General features: G+C 43.7%; 1 long non-coding RNA gene and 1 pseudogene across 1 annotated transcript; both read left to right on the top strand.

Annotated features, from left to right (window-relative positions):
• The first annotated feature begins 6,975 nt into the window (after positions 1 to 6,975).
• LOC125724018 (uncharacterized) lies at positions 6,976 to 9,096 on the top strand. Its single transcript, XR_007387114.1, has 3 exons — positions 6,976 to 7,265; positions 7,387 to 7,449; positions 8,601 to 9,096. It is a non-coding gene; the product is annotated as an uncharacterized LOC125724018 (long non-coding RNA).
• Positions 9,097 to 18,180: 9,084 nt separating this feature from the next.
• On the top strand, positions 18,181 to 24,289 carry LOC125723957 (putative nuclease HARBI1; annotated as a pseudogene).
• The last annotated feature ends 1,596 nt before the right edge of the window (positions 24,290 to 25,885 follow it).

Genomic DNA, 25,885 nt, shown 5'->3' with positions numbered 1-25,885 from the left:
CGCTGTGTGTGTATGTGTGTGTGTACGCGCGTTCTAATGGCGCTGTGTGTGTATGTGTGTGTGTGTATGCGCGCTCTAATGGCGCTTTGTGTGTATGTGTATGTCTGTGTACGCGCGTTGTAATGGTGCTGTGTGTGTATGTGTATGTGTGTGTGTACGCGCGCTCTAATGGCGCTGTGTGTGTATGTGTGTGTGTGTGTACGCGCACTCTAACGGCGCTGTGTGTGTATATGTGTGTTTGCACACTCTAACGGCGCTGAGTGTGTATGTGTGTGTGTACGCGCGCTCTAATGGCGCTGTGTGTGTATGTGTGTGTGTGTGTACCCGCACTCTAACGTCACTGTGTGTGTATGTGTGTGTACGCACGCACTAACAGCGCTGTGAGTATGTGTGTGTGTGTGTGTGTACGCGCACTCTAAGGGCGCTGTGTGTGTATGTGTGTGTACGCACGCTCTAACGGCACTGTGTGTGTATGTGTGTGTGTGTACGCACGCTCTAAGGGCGCTGTATGTGTATGTGTGTGTACGCGCGCTCTAAGGGAGCTGTGTGTGTATGTGTGTGTACGCGCACTCTAACGGCGCTGTGTATGTATGTGTGTACGCGCACTCTAATGGCGCTGTGTGTGTATGTGTGTGTCTGTGTGTACGCGCACTCTAACGCCGATGTGTGTGTGTGTACGCGCACTCTAACGGCGATGTGTGTGTGTGTACGCGCACTCTAACAGCGCTGTGTGTATGTGTGTGTACGCGCGCTCTAATTGCGCAGTGTGTGTATGTGTGTGTGTGTGTGTGTACGCGCACTCTAACGGCGATGTGTGTGTGTGTACGCGCGCTCTAACGGCGCTGTGTGTGTATGTGTGTACGCGCGCTCTAATGGCACTGTATGTGTATGTGTCTACGCGCACTCTAATGGCGCTGTGTGTGTATGTGTGTGTACGCACACTCTAACGGCGCTGTGTGTGTGTGTGTCTACGCGCACTCTAACGGCACTGTGTGTGTATGTGTGTAGGCGCCCTCTAACGGCGCTGTGTGTGTATGTGTGTAGGCGCCCTCTAACGGCGCTGTGTGTGTGTGTGTCTACGCGCACTCTAATGGCGCTGTGTGTGTATGTGTGTGTACGCACACTCTAACGGCGCTGTGTGTGTGTGTGTGTCTACGCGCACTCTAACGGCACTGTGTGTGTATGTGTGTGTACGCACACTCTAACGGCGCTGTGTGTGTGTGTGTCTACGCGCACTCTAATGGCGCTGTGTGTGTATGTATGTTTGTGTACGCGCGCTCTAATGGCGCTGTATGTGTATGTGTGTACGCGCATTCTAACGGCGCTGTGTGTGTATGTGTGTACGCGCACTCTAACGGCGCTGTGTGTGTGTGTGTGTGTGTGTACGCGCGCTCTAATGGCGCTGTGTGTGTATGTGTGTGTGTGTGTGTACGCGCACTCTAACGGCGCTGTGTGTTTATGTGTGTGTGTGTGTGTACGCGCGCTCTAATGGCGCTGTGTGTGTATGTGTGTTTGTGTACGCGTGCTCTAATGGCGCTCTGTGTGTGTGTGTGTGTGTACGCGGACTCTAACGGCGCTGTGTGTGTATGTGTGTGTGTGTGTACGCACGCTCTAACGACGCTGTGTGTGTATGTGTGTGTGTGTGTGTACGCACGCTCTAACGGCGCTGTGTGTGTATGTGTAGGCGCGCTGTAAAGGCGCTGTGTGTGTATGTGTGTGTGTGTGTACGCGCATTCTAACGGCGCTGTGTGTTTATGTGTGTGTGTGTGTACGCGCATTCTAACGGCGCTGTGTGTGTATGTGTGTGTGTACGCGCGTTCTAATGGCGCTGTATGTGTGTGTGTGTACGCGCGCTCTAATGGCGCTTTGTGTGTATGTGTATGTCTGTGTACGCGCGTTGTAATGGTGCTGTGTGTGTATGTGTATGTCTGTGTGTACGCGCGCTCTAATGGCGCTGTGTGTGTATGTGTGTGTGTGTGTACGCGCACTCTAACGGCGCTGTGTGCATATGTGTGTTTGCACACTCTAACGGCGCTGAGTGTGTATGTGTGTGTGTACGCGCGCTCTACTGGCGCTGTGTGTGTATGTGTGTGTGTGTGTACCCGCACTCTAACGTCACTGTGTGTGTATGTGTGTGTACGCACGCACTAACAGCGCTGTGAGTATGTGTGTGTGTGTGTGTGTACGCGCACTCTAAGGGCGCTGTGTGTGTATGTGTGTGTACGCACGCTCTAACGGCACTGTGTGTGTATGTGTGTGTGTGTACGCACGCTCTAAGGGCGCTGTATGTGTATGTGTGTGTACGCGCGCTCTAAGGGAGCTGTGTGTGTATGTGTGTGTACGCACGCTCTAACAATGCTGTGTGTATGTGTGTGTGTGTACGCGCGCCCTAATGGCGCTGTGTGTGTATGTGTTTGTGTACGCACACGGTAACAGCGCTGTGCGTATGTGAGTGTGTGTATGCGCTCTAACGGCGCTGTGTGTGTATGTGTGTGTACGCACACGGTAACAGCGCTGTGCATATGTGAGTGTGTGTATGCGCTCTAACGGTGCTGCGTTGGTTTTTATGATTCATCAGGACTTTTCACCTGATTACGTGCTTACACTATTTTATTTGCATATTTTATATCTGCATGTAAAGACAAAGATGGACTTCATGTGAAATATATCAATTCATATAAAGGTAAATTAAGTTTATGTACGAATATTTGATTTTATCCAGGGTTTTTTTGTGTATTGATGTTATGGTGCTTACTGTTAACAAGGAATATCATGCAGGAGCATTCGAGGCTAATCGTAATCTAGTGTTTGCTTTCTCTTGTAGGCCGTGGGGTATTCAGCAGTTTCCATTTTGAGAGGGGAGATTTTCTTCTGGAATACAGAGGGCAACTCATCAGCAGGCATGAATGTGAAAGTAGACAGAAAATATATCATGATGCCCTCAAAGTGTTCATGTTTGAATTTTATTTCAATGGAAAATTGTTTTGGTACGTATGACATTGCATGTTCTTTAACATAATATAAGCCTTTGGTGACTGTTGACATACTCATTTTTAAATGTCTTTAGTGCTCTGATATTTACTAGAATATGGTAGTTTTTCTGACTTTTCACTTTATGTGATACAGCATTGATGCTGCCCGAGACGATGGCTCCCTTGGGAGACTGGTGAATGATGACCATGTTAGCCCAAACAGCAAAATGAAAAAAGTCACCATATCAGGAAAGCCCCATCTATGTTTATTCGCAACCAGAAGCATTAGTCCTGGAGAAGAAATTATATATAACTACGGTGACTCTGACTGGCCATGGAGATGCAAGGTATTTAGACATGAAAGAACTATTTAGAAATAATCATCCTTCTGCAAAAGAAGGGTGAAATCCAGATATGTTACTTAAGTGATTAAAAGTATTTTATATATTCTTTTTCTCAAGCCTTTCTCTTTGACAATGATTATCGTATATCATAATATATAACTAATATTTACAGGTGGCTACTGAAAAAGACCAACTGCACCCAAAAGAGCAGAGCACATCAAGTGAGGTAGGGAGGACAGGGAAAGTAATTCAGTTAAACTCTTGTATGTGTGATTATTAGGTTTAAGTAGTTGGAGATAATTCTCTGTCCCTGCAAAAGGGAGATCAGCGTGTGAAAGTGTGCTTGACAAAAGCATTGTCTGTGAGGATATGGTGTTGATGAGAACTGCAGAGATTACTGGGATTTTGTGTTTGAACATTGTGTGAAATAATGCTTAGATATTAGAAATGCAGTTCTGTCAATGATAGTTTTATGTAATTTTTTTTGTACTGATTTAGTTGTATAGTTTTGCTTATGTGTGGTAGGAGCATTTAATTTACTGGTAACATTCTGCTCTCTCCAGCATTCCTACCATGTGCAGTATGGAATTATATTTTTATTTGTGTTTCTAGAACATAACTGATGTGGGAATGACTACGAATGTCCAGTTGTTTCCAGAAGGACAGCATGCAGATGTCCTAAGAGAAGAGACAGAAGAGGTAAGTGTGTAAACACAAACCTAGTTTGGCAGTACACTAGGTTTTAAGAGGACCCTGCAAATGTGTTTCGGTGTAGAGTTTTATCAGCTGTGTGTGTATATAGTGTTTGACAGAAACATGGTCTCGAGGGACTTCTTTATATGAAGCTGTAATTTATGTCATAGATGGCCTTTTGCTGTGTTTTTGAGCAGGTTCACCACACTGGAACATATACTACGTATAGAAAGTAGTGTTTTGCATGTACATTAGGTTTTAAGAGCATCGTGCAAATGTTTCAGCATGTCATAAATGGTCTTGTACAGTGGTTTTAAATAAGTTCGCAACAATAATGCCATAAGGATGCACTGGATGGTCATGGAGAATACTAGATTACTGATGAGTGACTTTAATTATTAATTCCACTAGTTGCTACTTAGAATATATATAATATTCCTTAGTTTTCTGTAATTAAAATAGCTTTTGATGAGTGGAACAAATTTAAAAATAGAAATAGGTCTGCAAGACCTAAGTCTTACAGTACTATTGTTCAACTGATTCAATCACGTGAACTTCAGCTGATTATCTATGGGTCACCAGATCAGCAACCATAAGCATCTACTGTGTTTAGGAATAAGCATCTACTGTGTTTAGCTTATTTAGTTTATTTTAGTTTATTTTGCACTTTGTGTATTGTAGGAGCACAAAACGCCAAACTGATTCTCAGTTGAATTGGGACAGTGGGGAGGTACAGACACCATTTAATTGAAGCTGTTGAACTGTATGTTACATGTTATAGCCAGAGTTTTCTAGTTTTTGTAAACGATTTCATGACCTCTCTATATCTCCTTAATGATTCACTAAGTTTATTTATTCATATACTCCAATGAGTAGAAATATTACTTCAAGAAGCTGGCACATGGGGCGGCATGGTGGTTCAGTGGTTAGCACTGTTGCCTCACACCTCTGTGTGCCAGGGAAGTGTCTTGTTTAAATGAGGATGATTTATTTTGTTGTCTGGAGGAGTTGACAAGTGGAGAATCAGACAATGAGTCAGACAGTTCTGCAGAAGGGACAGATTTACTTTCAAGCACCAGTCAAGTTAAACGCCTTTCAGAGATCAAAAGATCATCAAAAGTTGACGCTTTAATCAATAGATCAGATCGTGTTTCTTTGCCCAGGAAAGACTCTAAAACACCTACAAGTGAACAGCAGTTGGAAATAATAGGTGGTACTGGTGCAGGTGATTTGCCTGGAGATTATAAGGATGTATCAGTGGCAGGAGCAAAGGGTAACATGGCTGGAGCTGAGAAATGTCTTCAATCATCAGACATTTCTTGTTCTGAAAATAAGAATTACTGTTACATTTGTGGGAAACCACTGTCAAAAATATCTCGTCATTTAAAAACTCATTTGACCGAAGTTGAAGTTGCACAAGCACTGTCATTTCCTAAATGCTCAAAAGAACGCAAAAGACTACTAGAAAAAATTTGCAACAAGGGGAACTATCGACATAATTCCAATGTATTAGAGAAAGGAAATGGGTTGCTTAAAGTAAAACGAAGGCCAAACAAAGATTGTGATTCAAAACAGTTTGTGCATTGTATGTACTGCAAAGCAATGTTTGGCCGTAAAGAACTATGGCGACATGTGAGAAGATGTTCCTCAAAGCCAGGTCCAGTAAGTGAACATCAGGGATGGACCAGAGTGTTGGGTTTGGCTGCCATGGCAGAGTCTACATCTTTGCAGCAGATATCTGGAGGAGTTTGGAAGCTCTTGAGTGCAATGAAGCAAGATGAGATATCTTCTGTTGTACGCAATGACTTCTGCATTCTTCAGCTAGCGCAGTCATTCTTCAACAAACATGGAAATGACCCTACCAAGTTTGAATATATTCGTCAGAAGCTTCAAGAAATTGGGAGGTTTTTGATAACATTGCGCAGTGAGTCCTCTATATACAGCCTTGAGGAAGCTATGAAACCAGCTAATTTCCAGCATGTTATTGAAGCTGTGAAGAAAGTGTCAGGTCATGACGAAGAAAAAAACTACTACCAAAGGCTAAGCCTAGCATTGAAATTGGGCCACACATTGCAAAAGGTCTGCGAGCTCATCCACTGCAGAGGTCTAATGGCAGAAGATGAAGAGTTAATTAAGTCAACTGAGACATTCAAAAAGCTATATACCACCAAGTGGTCTGAGCTAATATCACACAGGGCTTTAAGCACAATGAATGAAGCAAAATTCAATAAACCGTCAACACTGCCTTTCACTCATGATGTTCAGCTCCTTCATAAACACCTGGAAACTACTGCCAATGCAGCATCTGAAAACCTGAAAAAAACATCATCATCACAAAGTTATGCAGAACTTACAAAAGCTACCCTTGCAAGGGTAATTATTTTCAATCGTAGGCGTGCCGGTGAAGTCTCTAAAATGCAGCTCAAAAGCTTCCAGGAAAGAGAGAACACACTACTTCACGCAGATGTTGCAGTAGGTCTTTCCAAATTTGAGCAGAAACTCTGTAGTCATTTTAGTAGAGTTGAAATCAGAGGTAAAAGAGGTCGAAAGGTTGCTGTCCTACTCACACCAGATATGGTAGATGCCCTAACACTTCTGGTGAATAAAAGAATGGAGTGTGCGGTTCAGGATAACTGCTTCTTGTTTGCTGGACCCAAATGCCAGAGTCATTACAGAGGTCAAGATTGCTTGCGGCTCTATGCAACTCAGTGTGGTGCTCAAAATCCACAACATCTCAGGTCAACACATTTGCGCAAACACGTGGCCACTCTATCACAAATTCTTAATTTGAAAAACAATGAATTAGAAGTTAGAATTAGAATTAGAAGTTGCTGACTTCTTGGGGCACGATATTCGTGTACACCGTGAGTATTACAGGCTCCCAGAAGCGACAACTCAGCTGGCAAAAATATCCAAACTTCTGCTTGCTATGGAAAGAGGGTGTCTCCCTAACTTTCAAGGCAAATCACTCGATGAAATTGAAATTGAAGGTATGCTTTTGTACAGTATCTACTTCCTGTATGTCCTTTTCGTGATAAATATGTGAAATCTGAGCACATTCATCTGGATTGGTTAACTTTATGCACCTCAGATACTTTTAAAACATGAGCATAATATGTTTTGTAGCATCATTGTCCCAGTTTAGTTCAATTTTATTTCTTTGTTTAAGATGAGATCAACTTAACTGATGGCAGTGATGGAACTGAACCTGACAGTGATACAGAGGATGCTACCTTGGGCACACCAAGACTGAATGGTATTTTTAAAGTATTTTCATGCATTCTGCAGTGTTAGCAGCATATTCAGTTTATTTTTCTTCCATGTTCTACTAGAATTGTTTGCATGTATACTGATTGAGCAGTTCCATATTCTTACAGAAAGTCAAAGCATTCAGCCGGCTACAGAAGATAATGCTGGAGGCTCAACAGATTCCATCAGTGGTAACTTTCAGTATAATTCAGATTTTTTATGGAAAGAAGCTTGATTACCGAGACAATAAGTTTGTCCACTGCTAAGTGGTATATTTGGCTGGCGTTGTGGCACATCTTAAACGTTGCCATAGATTCTGATGCTTTTGGGACTTGTGGCAACATGAATGGTGTTCCCCAAAGCCATTTGTAGTAAAGGAGTGAGGAAGGGTCTGCGATTTGGGTTTGCCTGCCAGAATCTCACAGCAGATGTCTCAAGGGGTTCGTATAGCTAGAGACGACAATGCAACAGTTGTGACGTGTAGGATGGAGACTGGCAGTGGTGAACTCTTGTCTGTAAGATTCTCATCCTTCCTCCAAGGTTTATAGCTGGTATCAGCATCTATATATTAAAGACCAATTTAACTATGCCCAAGTTCTTGTGCAGGCATGCCTTCCTAGGAAGTGAATCTATGTTGGGATTTTTTGACAGGTGATCAGTGGCAAGAAAACCTTGTAGTCTGTACAATCATCATAAGAGTAAAGCAACACAGCTGAGTCAGGACTTTTGTCACAGGTCTCTAGGGAGGTCATTTTTCTCAGTGAGCTTTAGTGGTGGGGGACCTTTGCTGAAAAAGAGCCATATGGAGAGCTACTCTGGATCAATCTGGATTTCCCTCTGTCTCCCATCAAGTAACATTCATGTAGTGACATTCATGCTGTTTCTCTTATTTGCAATATTCTATGTGTTGAATTCTTGCCTTATTTAGCCGGTTAATATGTGTAATTAATTTGGGTATGACCTGGGTATGAATCCATCTTTAAACCATTGTGAAGCTCAGCTTTCTAAATAGCCTTGGATAACATAACTTTTAAATGTCTGTGTGCTAATTAAATGGAATAATGTTAAGTTTAACATTACTACAGATTATAGCACAGGAATTCTGGTGTCATTCTTCATAAATGACTATTTTTATATCCTTTGTAATTAATACACAAATTTAGCTTTTCGATACAGGTTGTATGCATTCTTTACTGAAAGAACTGCCCTACACATGCAACTGTAGTAAATAATATCCCAGCTCAACATTATCATTCTCAGCAATCTCATGTATAACTACTTCAGTTATTTGTATGTGTTTGCATCTAAATAATACTGACTGATTTGTTTTTTTCTGTGACAGTGGGCCAGGTTTTTACAGCAGCAATTAAAACCTCAAAGAAGAAGTCGCGAACACAGTGGTCAAAACAGGAGGTGACAGCTGTATTGAAACATTTTAAAGATCATATAACCAAAGGAAAACTGGCAACAATGGCAGAGTGTCAGCAGTGCAAGTCAGCTGAGGACCCTGTTCTGGCAGGGCGCACTGTACAAAATATAAGAGATTTTGTTAGAAATAGAGGGATCACACTTAAAAGGAAAACCATGTCTAATTGAATATATATTATTTTCTATAGAGGCAAAAATGCCAAGGAGAAAAATATTGTTTATTTCAAATTTTTGGGGAGTAAAGAATTTGCCCTCGTGTCATGCACTAAATTGCAGAAAGTCTTTTGTTACAAGTTATAATAAAAAAAGCAATTGTTTCTATTAATATTTTAATTTCACGTTAGTACTTGTGCATAAGTAATCTGCATTTCATTAATCAGGAAAAAAGTCATTTTTGTTTTTGTGCATATTTGAGGTCCAATAAAACATCACTGACCTTCTAGCACAGTGAATGGACATGTTTGTGTGTGTGTGTTAATTTTATGTCCTGGAAAATCATGTATGACCTCACAAACAATGTTCTCGTCGTAGGTGGGAGTTTCTTGGGAGGTTCCCATATGCTACCATAGTGTCAGGTGGTAATGTAAAGAGCTTAATTTACTTTAGAATTAATATGAAGTGATATTTGTGTTGTGCAAAGCAAAATAATTTTTTTGATGTTTACAGCACCTCTCTAGAGCAAAGGGAAAGGTGGGTCCCCTAAAACCATGTTTCAACTGGTTTGGGAGGCAAAGTCCTCTTAAGACTTAAAAATCCGTATGTGTGTGTGTGCACGCACACTCTATCAACACTATATGTGTGTGTGTGTGTGTTTGCACCGCACTCTAAGTGGGCTGTGTGTGTATGTGTGTGTGTGTGTGCACGCGCGCTCTAAGGGCGCTGTGTGTGTGTGTGCACACACGCTATAACAGGGTGCTGTGTGTGTATGTGTGTGTGTGCACGCGTGCTCTAACGGTGCTATGAGTGTATGTGTGTTTGTGCACGTGCACTCTAACTGGGCGCTGTGAGTGTGTTCACACTAAAAGGCCACTGTGTGTATTTGTATGCGTGTGTGTGCACGCGTGCCCTAACAGTGCTGTGTGTGTATGTGTGTGTGTGCACGCGCGCTCTAACAGGGCACTTTGAGTGTGTGTACGTGTGTGTGTGTGCACACGCGCTCTAACAGGGTGCTGTGAGTGTATGCATTCTAACAGGGTGCTGTGAGTGTGTGTATGTGTGTGTGTGCACACGCGCGCTCTAACAGGGTACTGTGAGTGTGTGTGTGTTGTGACGGCCCTGCCGGACTGTCGACCCTGCCCACTTCCTCCCTGTGGTCAATGAAATTCTCAAAAGAATACAAAAATATGAGCACTTGGCTGTGTTTACAACACAGGAACCAATATAACACAGAGAAAACAGTAACGTGATCCAAATAAGGAAACGCACATGGCAATGTTTTGTAAACACGAATTCACTAGCCAATCAGATCATCAGAAAATATCACGTGATCAAGATTGACCCAGAAAATGCAGGGATGACTTAAAGATGGTCCGAAAAAAATTATCAATCATCGGCTTCATATTTATTAAAAAAAGCATCCCATCCTGATCCTCTGCCATCATGTCGAATGGTACATCTCATAATTGATGAATGATCTAAATAAAGTTATGATTTCATAAAAACATTGCTAACTCACCAACACGAACTCTGACAAATTACAGTCGGGCCCTGTCCGGTAGCCGAATGTACACACCGTGACTGAATTCAGCATAAAAATCGGCTAGCGAGACATCGTGGCCGATTTTGACACCGTACCAGTCCTTCAGGAGCACCCCTCTCCCTTCATAGGCGATACTGGCCACCACAAAGGCCATGGCATGGAGAAAAAGACCTAAAACATCCGAGAATTTCCCCACTCAAAGTAAGTGTAAACAAAATGGCTGGAAATCTGCGCTGAGGGTTCCCGAGTGGTTCCGAATCGGCGATCGTCGATGTGGAATGTGCGGGAAATTCAAATTTCGTCATTCTTGGCCGTTTTCCATGCGATTTTTACGAAATAAAATTTTTTAAAAAATTTGGGTCGGAGGCATTTCAGCGGGTCGGGAGGGGATGAGAACCAATTTTTTTTTTTTAAGTGGCCTAATGAACACAGGCCCACTTGTTAGCAACGTGGTAGGGGCGGCTCTCCATCTAGGTTGGATCCACCAGCTCGTGTTGGAGATCCTCAGAACAAATGTAATTATTGCTTAGAGTTTGGGCCCCGGAAGAAGGAGCCCTATGCTGTGAAGCAAGAGGACCAATCGCCCTCCTTCCAATAAAGCTGTGTCGTGTGCGGTGCCTGTCTCTCATTCTGTTCATACAGTTAAAACTGATGTTCCATCTTGTGATTGTGCCTCTGCAGGTGTATCAGGTTGTGGAGTACCTGGTGCGCATGTAGATGGTCTGCCTCCTGCTGAAAGTGACCCCTGTGAGGAGCTAGTTAAAGACTATGGACTAGATTAAGCGTTCTTATGGACGCTTTTGTTTCCCTATCAGGTAGTCTAGAAAAGGTAGCGGTAAAAATTCTACGCGACACGGGAACCTCTGAAACTTTTGTTGCACAGTATATTTTGCCTTTTTCCTCTAGGTCCAGCACGGGAAAATCTGTTTTGATTCGTGGGATCGGCATGACTGCTTCATCAGCTCTTCTCCACAGGTTAGTGTTGCATTCAGATCTGGTGCGAGGTGAATAGCAGTAGCTGTTCGGCCATCGCTACCTGTGGAGGGGGTTGATGTGAGTTTGGGTCATAACTTGGCTGGGGGGCATGTGTGGCCTAGTGTTCCACCTTCGCCAGTAGTGGTTGATCAGCCTGCGGAGGCAGAGAAGACTGACTGTGCTGTAGAATTCCCTGACGTGTTCAGTGCGTGTGCTGTAACATGAGCGAGAAGTCGCGCACAGGGGGTGGATGTGTCAGTGGGGGTAGATAACAGAAATTCTGCAGTTTTACGGTTGCCTACTTTGCCACCTTGTTTAAATCGTGAGGATTTGATTTTGGCTCAAAATAAAGATAATGGGCTTGCAGAGTTAATTGCTAGTGCGTTGCCCGCTGATGATATGGAGAACGCAGAACATGGGTATTTTTTACTTGATGGGTTACTGGTGCGTAAATGGGTGCAGCATGATGGTGAGTTAGATGTGTGTCTGGTGCAAATAATAATAATAATAATACATTTTATTTAAAAGCGCCTTTCAAGACACTCAAGGGCACTGTACACAACAAATGATAAAACAAACATAAAAGGAGATAATTAACATAATCCTTAAAAAAACAATCCAAAATAAGAAGACAGATTCAAAAAAAGGTTATATGGAATAAGCAGTTTTAAACAAGTGAGTTTTGAGTCTAGATTTAAACAGAGGAAGAGAAGTAATGTTAGTAATGTCGGGAGGAAGCGAATTCCAGAGCCGGGGAGCAGAGCAGCAGAAAGCCCTGCTCCCCATAGTGGCAAGATGGTGGGAAGGGACAGAGAGAAGAAGAGAGGAAGAGGATCTGAGGCAGCGAGATGGAATGGCGACCTGAACCAAATCAGACAAATATGGAGGGGAGAGGTGGTGTATGGCCTTAAATGTATACAGGAGGATTTTGAAATTAATGCGATATTTAACTGGTAGCCAGTGAAGCTGTTGCAGAACAGGAGTGATGCGGTGGATAGAAGGGGTCCTGGTGATAATGCGAGCAGCAGAGTTCTGGACAAGTTGGAGCTTATTGATGGATTTTTGAGTAAGACCAAATAAGAGTGAATTACAGTAATCGATACGGGAAGTGACAAGACTATGGACAAGAATGGCGGTGGCGTGTGGGGTGAGAGAAGAACGGAGACGATTAATGTTGCGCAGATGAAAATATGCAGACCGAGTGATATTATTGATATGTGAATTAAAAGATAAAGTGCTATCTAGTATGACACCAAGGCTTTTCACATATGGGGACGGGGAAACCAAAGAGTCATCTATGGCAATGGGAAAACAATTAGTTTTGGATATTGTTGATTTGGAGCCTACTAGAAGAAACTCTGTTTTAGTACTATTAAGTTTAAGAAAGTTTGAAGAAAACCATGATTTAAGTTCAGCTAAACAGAGGCTAAGGGAAGGTGGAGGAAGAGTGGAATCAGGTTTAGTAGACAAATAAAGCTGGGTGTCGTCGGCATAGCAGTGAAAATGAATATTATATTTACGGAAGATATGACCAAGAGGAAGAAGGTAAATAATGAAGAGGAGGGGCCCCAGAACAGATCCCTGGGGGACACCAGTGGCAACAGGGGAAGGCTGAGAAGTGAAAGATTTAAGCTGGATAAACTGAGTGCGGTCAGACAAATATGATTTAAACCAATCTAATGGTGTATGGGAGAGACCAATGGAGATTAACCTACTAAGAAGAACAGAGTGAGAGATAGTGTCAAAGGCTGCGCTCAGATCAAGGAGAATAAGAATGGTAAGAAACCCAGAGTCAGCTGCCATAAGAAGGTCATTGGTTATTTTTATGAGTGCTGTTTCAGTGCTATGGAGAGGGCGAAAACCGGACTGAAACTGTTCATATAAATTGTTATTAGTTAAGTGAGAATGAATCTGGGTTGCAACTATTTTTTCAAGAATTTTTGAAAGGAATGGTAAATTTGAGATAGGGCGGAAATTATCAAAATGATTAGGATCAAGACCTGTTTTTTTCAATACTGGGGTGATAGCAGAAGTTTTGAAAGAAACAGGAACGGTTCCAGTGGTTAGTGAAGAATGAATGATTGCAAAAATAAGGGGAAGCAGAGAGGGTAGACAGGCTTTGACTAGAGGTGTAGGAATGGGGTCTAACTGACAGGTGGAGGATTTTGACTTACAGATAAGATCTGAAATATCAGAAACAGAGGGAAGCTGAAAAGCAGAAAAACAATGTAATGGCAACATAATTTCAGGAGAGGTACTACAAAAAACATCAGGAACCAAGTCTTGATGGATTTTGTGAATTTTGTTAATGAAAAATAACATTAGAGAGTCACAAAAGGAAGATGAATAGAGGTGAATAGGTAGAGAATCTGGTGGCTTGAAAGTAGAGTTAAGCAGTGAAAACAGTGATTTAGTAGAATCTTCATTTGAACAGACAATGTTAGTAAAATAAGTAGATTTGGTTTGATTAATGCATTCCTTATAATATGAAATATGATTATTATACATTTCTTTATGGATTGTGAGACCAGTTCTTTTATACAGACGTTCAAGCTGTCGACCCTTTGCTTTCATAAGCCTGAGTTCAGCTGTATACCAGGGTGCTGACTGAGAAAATAATACAGATTTGATTTTTATAGGAGCAACAGAATTTAAAATACTATTAAGACTACTGTTATAATGAGAAACCAGATCATCTAAAGTGAGCAAGTTATTGAAATGCAAAATACTTGAAAAAGCAACAGAAAGGGTGTCAGAATTAATTTGTTTGATGTTACGGTAAGAAATGGTGCGAGGATTCTTTAATACAGAAAGGGTCATTTTAACATTAAAAGAGAGTAACAGATGATCAGTGATTGGCAGTTCGTCAGCCTTACAGTTGAAAGGAGTTAATCCAGAGCAGCAAACTAAGTCCAACGTATGGCCCTTAGTATGAGTGGGAAAGTTTATATATTGATTGAAACCAAAACTGTCGAGGCAGGATGAAAAGTTTATGGTGAGAGGATGATTACTGTTGTCCATATGTATGTTGAAATCACCCAGGAGTATTATATTAGGAGAAATAGTAGCCAAGTGGGTCAACAGATCGGCAAAGTCACTTATGAAATCAGAATTTGGCTTTGGAGGACGGTAGATAGCAACTACAACAGTTGGAACAGGTCCCGAGAGTTGACAAACAACGGATTCAAAAGAACTAAAGATAGGTACCGACAACGACCGAACTTTCCAATTCTCACGATAGATTACCGCAAGACCTCCACCACGGCCGGACTCCCGAGGCTGACAGGTGTAAACAAACCCCGGGGGAGTGGAGTCGTTGAGCTGGGAGAAATCTTTGGGCTGCTGCCACGTTTCAGTCAAACAGAAAAAATCAAACTTACGGTCGGTGAGGAGGTCTTGAACGAGATGTCCCTTGCTCGTAAGCGAGCGGATGTTAAGCAGACCGAAGTTGACACAGGTGCTATCAGATTTGGCGAAAGTGTTAGCCGACCTGGCCAGGCTGGCTAATACACTGTGGTTAACAGCCCGGTCAGAGTTCAGTGGAGAACAACGAGAAGTGGACCAGAAAGATTGTATTGGCTTGGCGTTGTCATAATGAAAGTTCCGGCGAGAGCCCCGATGAATATACTTTCGGCGAGGGAAAAATGCGATGTCCGTGTAAGGATGAAGCACAGCCGGCGGTAGAGCAGCCAGGTGAAAGCGAAGTCGGAGGAGCGCATCAGCTGTATACTGGTAAAGGCCAAAACCAGGTCGATGGACCAACGACATGAGAGTCCAGGCAAACACGAACAGTACACAGGTCCTACCAGACAACATCACAGGGGAAGACGCCGGAAAACCAGGCAGCCAGGTAAAATGAATCCGTCAGATATTGTAGTCCGTGGGAGACCGCAGCCAAAACAAACCGGTAGGTTAAACTAGGCCCAATACTCAAACTCTTGCAAAATCCGCCAGTAGTGTCAGAAAATATAAATAGATAAAAGGTGTTTACTAAAAATATTTAAAAATAAAATTAAAAATAAGAATACCGGTGAGCAGCGGCAGCAAAAACGCGCCAGCGTTCACTCAACCGGAGTAACCAACAATTGGTTCGTTTGTAATTGTAATACTTGACTCTCTTAAAACTGTAGTGTTAAAAATGGCACATGGAGCTGTAGCTGGGCATTTTGGGGGCATAAGATCTATAACCGTTTATTGCGGCATTTTTATTGGCACCATGGAAAAAAAGATGTTGCAGCTTTTATTAGGACCTGTCATGTCTGTCAGATGACCGGTAAGCCAGATCAGTGTAGTAAACCTGTACCTCTCCATCCCATCCCAGCAGTGGGTTTGCCTTTTGAATATCTCCTGATCGATTGTGTTGGCCCACTGCCTCCATCGAAGACTGGCTGTGTGTATCTGTTGACGGTTATGTGCCAGGCTACTAGATACCCGGCAGCGTACCCATTGAGATCCATCACCACTCGGTCCGTGGTAAAGGCGCTGTCTCAGTTTATTTCCATCTTTGGAATTCCTAAAGTTATTCAGTGACAGAGGTAGTAATTTTACATCTACTATGTTTGCTCAGGTGTTAACCCAATTGCATGTTAAACATAGTTTGAGCAGTGCGTATCACCCGCAGAGTCAAGGTGCTCTGGAGCGATTTCATTCTACTCTTAAGTCCTTGTTGCGTGCTTATTGTGTAGAGCTAAACCATGATTGGGAGGAGGGCCTTCCGTGGCTGTTGTTGGCAGCTCGGGAAGTCGAGCACGGGATTTAGTCCGAATGATTTGGTTCTTGGGCATAAGGTCCGTGGTCCGCTATCTGTGTTGAGGGATGGTGTTAATGAAGTGGAGCCTCCGGTTAACTTGCTCGATTATGTTCAGGGTTTCCGACGGAAATAGTTTCTTTCATGTAAATCAGCAAATAAAAACTTGTTAAAAGCACAAGGAAAAATGAAAAGGCTGTTTGATCGTGGGGCAGGGAGTAGAGTTTTTAGTTCAGGTGATGAAGTGTTGGTGCTGTTGCCAATGCAGGGTTCACCCTTTAAAGCGAAATACTCCGGCCCGTATTCCATTGTTCGTCAGGTTACGGAACAGGATTATCTTGTTGCAACAGCAGATTGAAAGAAATCCTCGCAGCTTTGTCATATTAACATGCTAAAACCTTATTACATTCAGTGTTTTAAGCCGGAGCTGTCTGATGGTGAGGGTGTGTCGGCTGCGTTGGCTGCAGATGGGCTGCCATTACATTCAGTGTTTTAAGCCAGAGCTGTCTGATGGTGAGGGTGTGTCGGCTGCGATGGCTGCAGATGGGCTGCCATTACATTCAATGTTTTAAGCCAGAGCTGTCTGATGGTGAGGGTGTGTCGGCTGCGTTGGCTGCAGATGGGCTGCCGTTTGTGTCTCAGGTGGTAGTGGGGGATGACGAATTTGCTCCTGATGATTCTGTGTTGTTGCCCAGGCTGAAAAACTCAGAAATGCTTAAAGACTTGGATGCTCTGTTGACTCGTATGTCTTTTGAACAGCGTGAAGAATTAAAATCCGTCATTTTGTCTTTTCCCTCTTTGTTCTCTGATAGTCCTACATGCACAGACTGGACACAGCATGACATCTCCTTGGTTGGTGATATTAAGCCCATAAGGCAACATTTTTATCGCATTTCACCAGCAAAGCAGAGGATACTTGATGCTGAAGTCCAGTATCTGTTGGAAGATGGGTTGGCAAAACCATCTCATTCTAGCTGGGCGTCCCCATGTTTGCTTGTGGGAAAACCAGACGGTACTTATCGACTCTGTACTGATTATCGCAAGCTGAACATGGTGACTAAACCCAACTCTTTTCCACTTCCCAGAGTAGATGACTGTATAGATCTGGTTGGGTCAGCTCGCTATGTCAGTAAATTTGACCTCCTGAAGGGTTATTATCAGGTTCCTCTAACATCTAGGGCTCAGGAGATATCAGCTTTTGTGACACCCTCTGGCCTGTATTCCTACACGGTTATGAGTTTTGGGCTTAGGAATGCTCCGTCTACATTCCAGAGACTCATGAATCGGGTTATTTCAGGTCTGAGTGGATGGGCTGTCTATTTGGATGATTGTATTGTAGTAGCTGATACTTGGGAACAACATCTAAGTAGGATACAGGCTTTGTTTACTCGACTATTGGAGGCCAAGCTGACAGTTAATTTGGCTAAGTGTGAGTTTGCACAGGCTACAGTCGTCTATCTGGGGAAGGTGGTGGGACAGGGGCAGGTGAGGTCTGTGCGTGCGACAGTGCTGTCCATTGATGCTTTTCCTCCTCCTAGCACCAAAAAGGAGTAGAGACGTTTTTTAGGAATGGTAGGTTATTACAGGGGATTTTGTTTTAACTTTTCTTCTGTTGTGGCTCCTCTAACTGACCTGTTGAAGGAGAATGTTAAGTTCACCTGGGGGCTGTTCCACGAAGCGAGCTAACCTCAAAAGCCAGGCTTATTTCGACAATCCCAGCTTAATTTTTCCAAATTCAGTTCCATGAACGAGGCTAACATGAAGCTCCGCTTAGTTACTATGTCAACATATGCTCTTGGACAAGCCTGCTCCGCGGCAGGTTAGCTGTGAAGCTTAGCTTAGCTTGATGAATGCTAATGTGATGTCACAGCACGACATTCTGCGGGGCTGGGGTTATTCTGCTGCTGTTCTCCCTCTCTCACTCTCTCTCTCTCTCTCTCTCTCTCTCTCTCCCCCTCGCTCACACACATCGACCCTCCAATATAAAATTATTACAGATTACATGCAGATGATTCCAATTACTCAAAGTTTAAAATGACAAGGAGTGCATTGAAGGCTTTTACATGAATAACCATGGCGTGCCCGTTTATTCATAATCCAGTTGATGAGGGAGCGTGCTCATTCGTAGAGCTTTAAGGCAGCAGGTTCCACAGGTACTTCGGCCCAGGATAGATCCGTTGCATTTTCCGGATGATTATTTATACCAGCGCTATAGATTTAGTAGACGCAGTATTGCATATTTGTGTCAGTTATTGGAACCTTACATTTCTAAAAACACACGTCACTCTAAAGCCTTTACAGTTACACAGTCTTTGTGCATCGCTTTGCGTTACTTTGCCAGTGGTTCATTTCTGTACAGTGTGGGGGATGCTGAGCATTTAAGCAAAGCTACAGTGTGCCGTGAAATCAGGAAGGTTTAGGTTAAAGTCCTTTTTAAATATATTCATTACCTTTCCTGGCTAACGAGGAATTCTTGCCATTAAGGAAACTTTTTTTGGAATTAATGGTGCTGAATCTTTAAACATCTACTCATTTACCACACATAAATCATTACCCGATAAGTAACTGAATTTAATTTGTCAGGCTTTCCTAACATCATTGGAGCCACTGACTGTACACAGGTGAGGATAAAGGCTCCAGCAGGTCCAACAGAGCCTGATTACATAAACCGCAAATCATATCACAGTATTAATGTGCAGGTAAGTACTGATAATACCTCACATTTATATATAAGAGGTGAAAGTGTAGTCGTCCAACAATATCAATGTATGTCATTACCATTTCCTAAAATGTTTCAGATGGTATGCACTGCTGAACATCTAATTTCAAACATTGCGGCAAAATGGCCAGGATCAGTACGTGATGCCAGAATTTTTCGCGAGTCACTGGCTCAGAGCCTCAGACAAGGCAAGTCAAATAAAATTTACAAATACACTGTAGTTTATTATACTACAGTCTAATGTGTCTACGTTCATTATAGGAATTTTTCCTGGTGTGCTGCTTGGTGAGAGGGGGTACCCATGTCTACTCTCTCTTCTCACACCATATACAGATTCTGCAACACAAGCAGAAAGACATTTCAGCCATGCCCATTGTAAGACAAGGGCACGCATTGAAGTGACATTTGGACAGTTAAAATCCAGGTTTAACTGCCTGCGGCATCTCAGAGTCACACCAGACAGAGCGTGTGACATTGTAGTAGCCTGTGCAGTTTTGCATAATGTGGCAATACTGCAGCAGGAGCGTATGGCAATAATGCTGCAGTATGAGCATTGGGAAGAGGGCATAGCAGTGGAAGACCACATGGGTGGTAGAGCTGTGAGAGATGTGCACGCAAACACATATTTTGGTTGATTCTGTTGTAAATTTCATTTATGTATTTCCCCCCCCCCCGAGAAACAATTAGAGACATTTCTTCATTTTTATTTAATCTTTTATATCCTGCTGGGGGAAGCATTTACAACAGTGAACACTGAATGTAGACATTAAAGTGATGTTAATCACTTACATCTCTCTCCAGTTTTTTAATTTCAAGCTTCAGTTTTTTATTTCCAGTTGTCTATATTCAAGGTCTGTTTTTCGGACGTCTATTTCCTGGACCAAATACCTCTTGTAAACAGCACGGCTATCTGTCTTATTAGAAGGAAAAAATAAGAATTATTCATTCATTCTTATTAATTACATTACACAGTTTATTACCTTCTTCCTTTGATGGTCTGAGTACATGCGGGCTGTGCTGATGAGGGCTGTGCTGATGAGGGCTGTGCTGATGAGGGCTGTGCTGATGAGGGCTGAGTGTCGCCCACCGGGTTCTTCAGACTCCTGTACACAGCAAATACTGCATGGGTTTATAAGGAAGAGAAATTTTATTCGCTGCAGAATAGTTTAAAGTTCATACGGCTCGCATTTCTGAGCTAACAAACCGTTTCCTCATCCTCCTGTGTCGTGGATGGCCCAGCGATCTGCAAAAAGGGAACATTTGTGGTCATGGTAAATATAACCAACAATGCAATAAAATTCAACTTTAGTCACATACGAAGTACGACATGCAGTGGTATGCTTATTGCTGTACAATGCCTGGCTAAGTATTAACAGTACAACTAAAGTAAAAGTGTTTCCATTAGAAAAGGGACATAACTTGCAGAATTAACTTAAGTGAACAAAAACCACAATGCATGACAGAATTAGCAGCTGATAAAGGCATTGGACTGAAACATTAAATATAAAACCCACAGTTACTGCAGTGTATTAAAGTATATGACTAAATACAATACTCACAACAGATTCTAATGACTGTTGTCCAAGATCTAAGAGATTCAAGACACCATCCACTACTGTAATGCATTAGAATATTTAAGACATTTAACAGAAAGCAAGGCAGACAGGGAAAAAGAGTAAAGACCTACTATACCTTTAACACAAGACTGCACATGACTAGAAGGAACAACGTCTGAGGATGTTCCTCGCTCAATCCCATCAACAGGCCGTGCGCGGTTCTGTGTAAGGGCCATCACCTCAAGTGGGGTACAGGCTGCTGGAGGTGGGCCCCCACTGGCTGCTGGAGGTGGGCCCCCACTGGCTGCGGGAGGTGGGCCCCCACTGGCTGCTGGAGGTGGACCCCCACTGGCTGCGGGAGGTGGGCCCCCACTGGCTGTGGGAGGTGGGCCCCCACCGGTTGCAGCAACCTCAGCTCTCTTTTTGGTGGCTAAATTATACAATGCAAAGTGGGTTTTAAATTAATTCTTTAAAAATGTAGTTCTAATTAGATTTACTTTTTTACCATTCTGAAGATTATTTTTGTATTTCATCTTCACTTGCTGCCAGGACCTTTTCGCTCCACTCATGTTGCTTCTGAAACCAAGCATTATTAATAATTACAATTACATATCACTTTTTAATCCAAGATGGACCCATATAATTAACATGCTGTCCTGTTTATCAATGTGTTAAAATAACCTTAAAGTACCTTACAACTGGTAACAAAATGCATATGTAAAAGGAAATATTAATGACTATACATTTTGAAGGCTTGAAATTGTTCTCATTTAGTTGTTAAACATTTTTACATCCTTAACACAAAGATTATTTAAATCATGTTCTTACGCATTTAACCTGTCAGCTATTTTCTGCCATGCAGCCTCACGAGCTTTGATAATACGGCTCGTGTTCCCCTTTCTAGTTATTATATCTTTGTAGTCCTCATAAGCTTTGATAATACCGCTCGTGTTCCCCTTTCTAGTTATTATATCTTTATAGTCCTCATAAGCTTTGATAATACGGCTCGTGTTCCCCTTTCTAGTTATTACGTCTTTATGTCCTCATAGGCTTGCAATAATAATTCTTCCTCAGCCTGGTTAAAAACCGCAGCTCTTTCCTTTGCTTCCATTCTTACTTATCCAGCATCGATTAACAAGGCTGCCTTTTATATCACATGGACGCGCACGAGTCTCGCTTATCAGGCTTGGCTTTAATTAGCGGAGATTAAATACACCTGAATTTTGTTTGTGGAACTCAATGAGCTTGAAGTGAACTGTTAGGCTAACTCAAGCGAGGCTATTACAAATAATCCTCGATTTTATAAGCTCGCTTCGTGGAACAGTCCCCTGGTCTCCTGCTTGTCAGCAAGCTTTTGATCAGGTGAAGATGTTGCTGGGTTCAGCCCTTGTGCTGGCTGCCCCCAGTCTGGACAAGCCCTTCCAGCTCCAGGTGGATGCAAGCCATGTTGCAGCAGGGGCTGTGCTTTTGCAGGAGAACGACCAGGGTGTGGAAAAGCCGGTTAGTTATTTTTCACGAAAATTTAATAAACACCAGTTTAGATAATCCACCATTGAAAAGGAGGCACTGGTGTTGGTTTGGACTCTCCAGCATTTTGATGTCTATGTTGGTGGGGGTTTGCATCCAGTGGTGGTATTTGTACTCCACAAACGACAGCACAGAAAGGGACAGGCAGAAAGCAAGGTCGAGGGACAGGCGGAATAGTCGAAAGCCGGAAGGTCAGTCCTACACACAGGCACGGGACACGACCACACAGGGAGGTGGGGACGAGACGTGCCGGGCTCGGCAGGGAGGGCAGGTCAGGTACGGGAACGGGTCTGGAGAGGGAAGGAAAAACAGGTAAGGAACATACACTGGGCAAACGGATCAGGTCAGGAGCAAGGGTAAGACGATAGACTAGAGAGTGCTTAGTAAGGCTCGAGTACATCGGCGCAATACTTCATGTTGAACGGGTGTGATCGGGTTGCTTTTATCCCTCCACTCATTAGCCCTAACCTCCCACACCTTGTAGGTTCCGCCTGTGTGGGCGTGACACCGGCTGTTGAAGTGTAGGTTTGCCTGTCATGTCTCACTCTCTCCTGTTTGTGTCCAGGTTCTGTCATCCTTAGATTGCTTTCCAGGTGCCGGGACTGCTGGATTTTGTAGTAGGCTCGAGTTTGATTGTTTTTATGTATAATGTTGATTTGTTAGAGTCCCATTTGGGGGCAGCATGTGGCTCAGTGGGCTAAGCCTGTGTGCCTGTAATCAGAAGGTCGCAAACCCAGCCTCAGTCTGTGGGTCCTTGAGCAAGGCCCTTAACCCCCAGCTCCCTGGGCGCCGCTACGGGTGGCAGCCCTTCGCAGACAACTTCCTCTATGAAAAAAGAGCAAGTTGTGGGAGGCGTAAAGACAATTTCCCTACGGGGATCAATAAAAGTGTCAATTATTATTATTATTATTATTATTATTATTATTATTATTATTATTAATAATAATTATTTGTGAGCCTCTGTTTTAAGGGGGAGGGTGTGACGGCCCTGCCGGTCTGTTGGCCCCGCCCACTTCCTACCTGTGGTCTTGTCCCAGTTTTTTTTCTTAGTAGGTGATCAGGGGCAGGTGTGTCGTGTCAAGCCTTAATTGGGAGGGGTATAAGGAGACCTGCATCTTCTGGGGAAGCCCCCCCCCCCCCCCCTACTTTCCTCCTCTGGCGTTTTGTTTTGGTTGTGGTCTTCAAATAAATATTTTAATTGATTATTTGGTTGTGTGTGGTTTCCTTTTGTGTTGCGCTGCCGTTGAGCCAGGCGGGCGTAACAGTATACATACGTACATGTATATGCACACACTACATATATATATAATACATAAATATTACTCTTAATTATTAATTACTTAAAATAGTTATTTCATAAAACAAATTTAAATAATTTTTTTAATTTTAATTATATATATATGAATATATATATATATATATTCATTCACATATACATACACACACATGCATACAGCACCCCATTACACCACACACACACACACAGGTTTGTAATTATATCTTGCTGTGGACTTTCCATTCATTACTATGGGGAAAAATCTAATCAGCATAATGACCTTAACAGGGAGCTGTGAGTGTGTGTGTGTGTTTGTGTGTGTGTACGCGCGCTCTAATGGCGCTGTGAGTGTGTGTGTTTGTGCATTTCAGCAGAATTTTACAGGCTGTTTGCTGATCAACTTTGTCCTTCCTTAGTTAATGTTTTTATAGAAAGTATTGATAAAGAGGAACTTCCCCCTACAGTAACTCAGGATGTTATTATATTAATTCCCAATTAAAAAAGATCTCACCAAATTAGACGTGACGTTCCATTACACTCCTGAATAATGATTATAAAATCCTTGCACGTCATTTGCCAAGAGATTCAAGGGCTGCTAGACAGTGTTATAGATGAGACCCAGTCTGGCTTTATGAGGCACCGTAACATAGTAACAATATATGGTCTTAGATTTACTGGATTATACTGAACTTGTAGAACATGCTGAGTTTATGGTGCATCGCACCAGGTCACACTATCATGTTTCTGGTACCAGGCCTAGTAAATTATTGGCTCTCAGGCTTAGGCAATGTGACTCATTTTCAATGATCTCATCAATCAAAACTAGGCCTGGGGTCATCACCACTAACCCTCTGAAAACCAGCAAATGTTTTTTTTAGTTCTACTCAGATTTACTCTCCCCAACCTCTGCCCCCCCCCTTCCACCCTCTGTTCCCCCCACCCTCTGTCTTTCCACCCTCTTCCACCCCACCCTCTGATCCCGATTCGTTTCTTGATGCCTTACCCCACCCTGGCTCTCAGGTCCAGAAGCCTCCATGCTTGATGCTACTCACTGAACTCCAAGAGGCTCTGGACTCCATGAGCATGGAAATCTCCAGGACCTGATGGTCTCGCTCCTGAACTCCTTTCTACCTTCTGGAAACAGCTTTCTACTCCACTCCTCCATATACTGAATTCTGCTATCTCAGCTTCTCATCTTCATCCTCCTCTTAATTCATCCTTGATAACTTTACTCCTTAAACAAGGTAAAGACCCAACAGACTGTTCCAGCTACCGCCCATTGTCCCTGATGAAGCAGGATGTTAAGCTGCTTGCTAAAGATCTTGCTTGTCGGCTGCAGGTGGTAATTTCTAAATTGATTCATCCTGACAAAACCAGCTTCATTACGTTCTGCCACGATGGCGACAGCGTACCCCGCCTGCTGCATGTACGTCCCCCCATGACGGCGACAGCGTACCCCGCCTGCTGCATGTACGACCCCCCATGACGGCGACAGCGTACCCCGCCTGCCGCACGTACGTCCCGCCATGACGGCGACAGCGTACCCTGCCTGCCGCACGTACGTCCCGCCATGACGGTGACAGCGTACCCCGCCTGCTGCACGTACGTCCTGCCATGACGGCGACAGCGTACCCCGCCTGCTGCACGTACGTCCCCCCATGACGGCGACAGCGTACCCCGCCTGCCGCACGTACGTCCCCCCATGACGGCGACAGCGTACCCCGCCTGCCGCACGTACGTCCCCCCATGACGGCGACAGCGTACCCCGCCTGCTGCACGTACGTCCCCCCATGACGGCGACAGCGTACCCCGCCTGCCGCACGTACGTCCCCCCATGACGGCGACAGCGTACCCAGCCTGCCGCACGTACGTCCCCCCATGACGACGACAGCGTACGCCTCCTGCTGCATGTACGTCCCACTGCTCCCTCCCTTCCCTGCTGCTCTTCTCTCCTTAGATGCAGAGAAGGCTTTTGATTGGATGAATTGGACATTCTTCTGGAGGGTCCTCCTTCAAATGGGCTTTGGCCCTAATCTTACCAACATGGTCCAGACCCTTTGCTCCTCCCCCTCCTCGCTCCTCCTGACTAATTCCAGCACCTCTCCTCCTCTTCCGCTCCTTGGAGGAGCCAGGCAGGGCTGTCCTCTATCCCCTTTACTCTTTAATCTCTCATCAGAACCACTAGCTGCAGCCCTCCGTCATTCAGACCTCATGTCTCCTATCCTAGTGAAAGGTGTCCCTCAAAAAGCTCCCTTATACGCCGATGATCTGCTCCTTTGTCTCGTCGACGCTCCTGCAGATCTTCCTCATGACCTTATCCTGTTTCAAACATATGAATTCCTGTCTGGCTATAAGATAAACAGGCCAAAGTCTTCTCTCCTCCCACTGAACCCTGCCTGTCACTCCTCTCCGTTTCCTTCTTCTATTCCTCGGAAGGGGTCTTTCAGAAACCTGGGGTTGGACGTCTACCCCTCGGTCCCGGAGCTCGCGGCTGCTGGCTTCCGCCGTGTTCCGTAGGGCATTAAAGTCTCGATCTCCTCCTGGTCTTCTCTCTCCCTCTCATTCCAGACAAGGCTGGCCATTATTTCTCTCTATTTGACTATCCCTGCCGGCCCCTGGAGGATGGGCTTCCCCTTTGAGTCTGGTCCCTCTCAAGGTTTCTTCCTTCTAGGGAGTTTTTCCTTGCCACTGTCGCCTATG

The sequence above is a fragment of the Brienomyrus brachyistius genome, unplaced genomic scaffold, assembly GCF_023856365.1.
Source record: "Brienomyrus brachyistius isolate T26 unplaced genomic scaffold, BBRACH_0.4 scaffold53, whole genome shotgun sequence".
Classification (NCBI taxonomy): domain Eukaryota; kingdom Metazoa; phylum Chordata; class Actinopteri; order Osteoglossiformes; family Mormyridae; genus Brienomyrus; species Brienomyrus brachyistius.
This window is presented reverse-complemented; position numbering and strand designations above follow the sequence as displayed.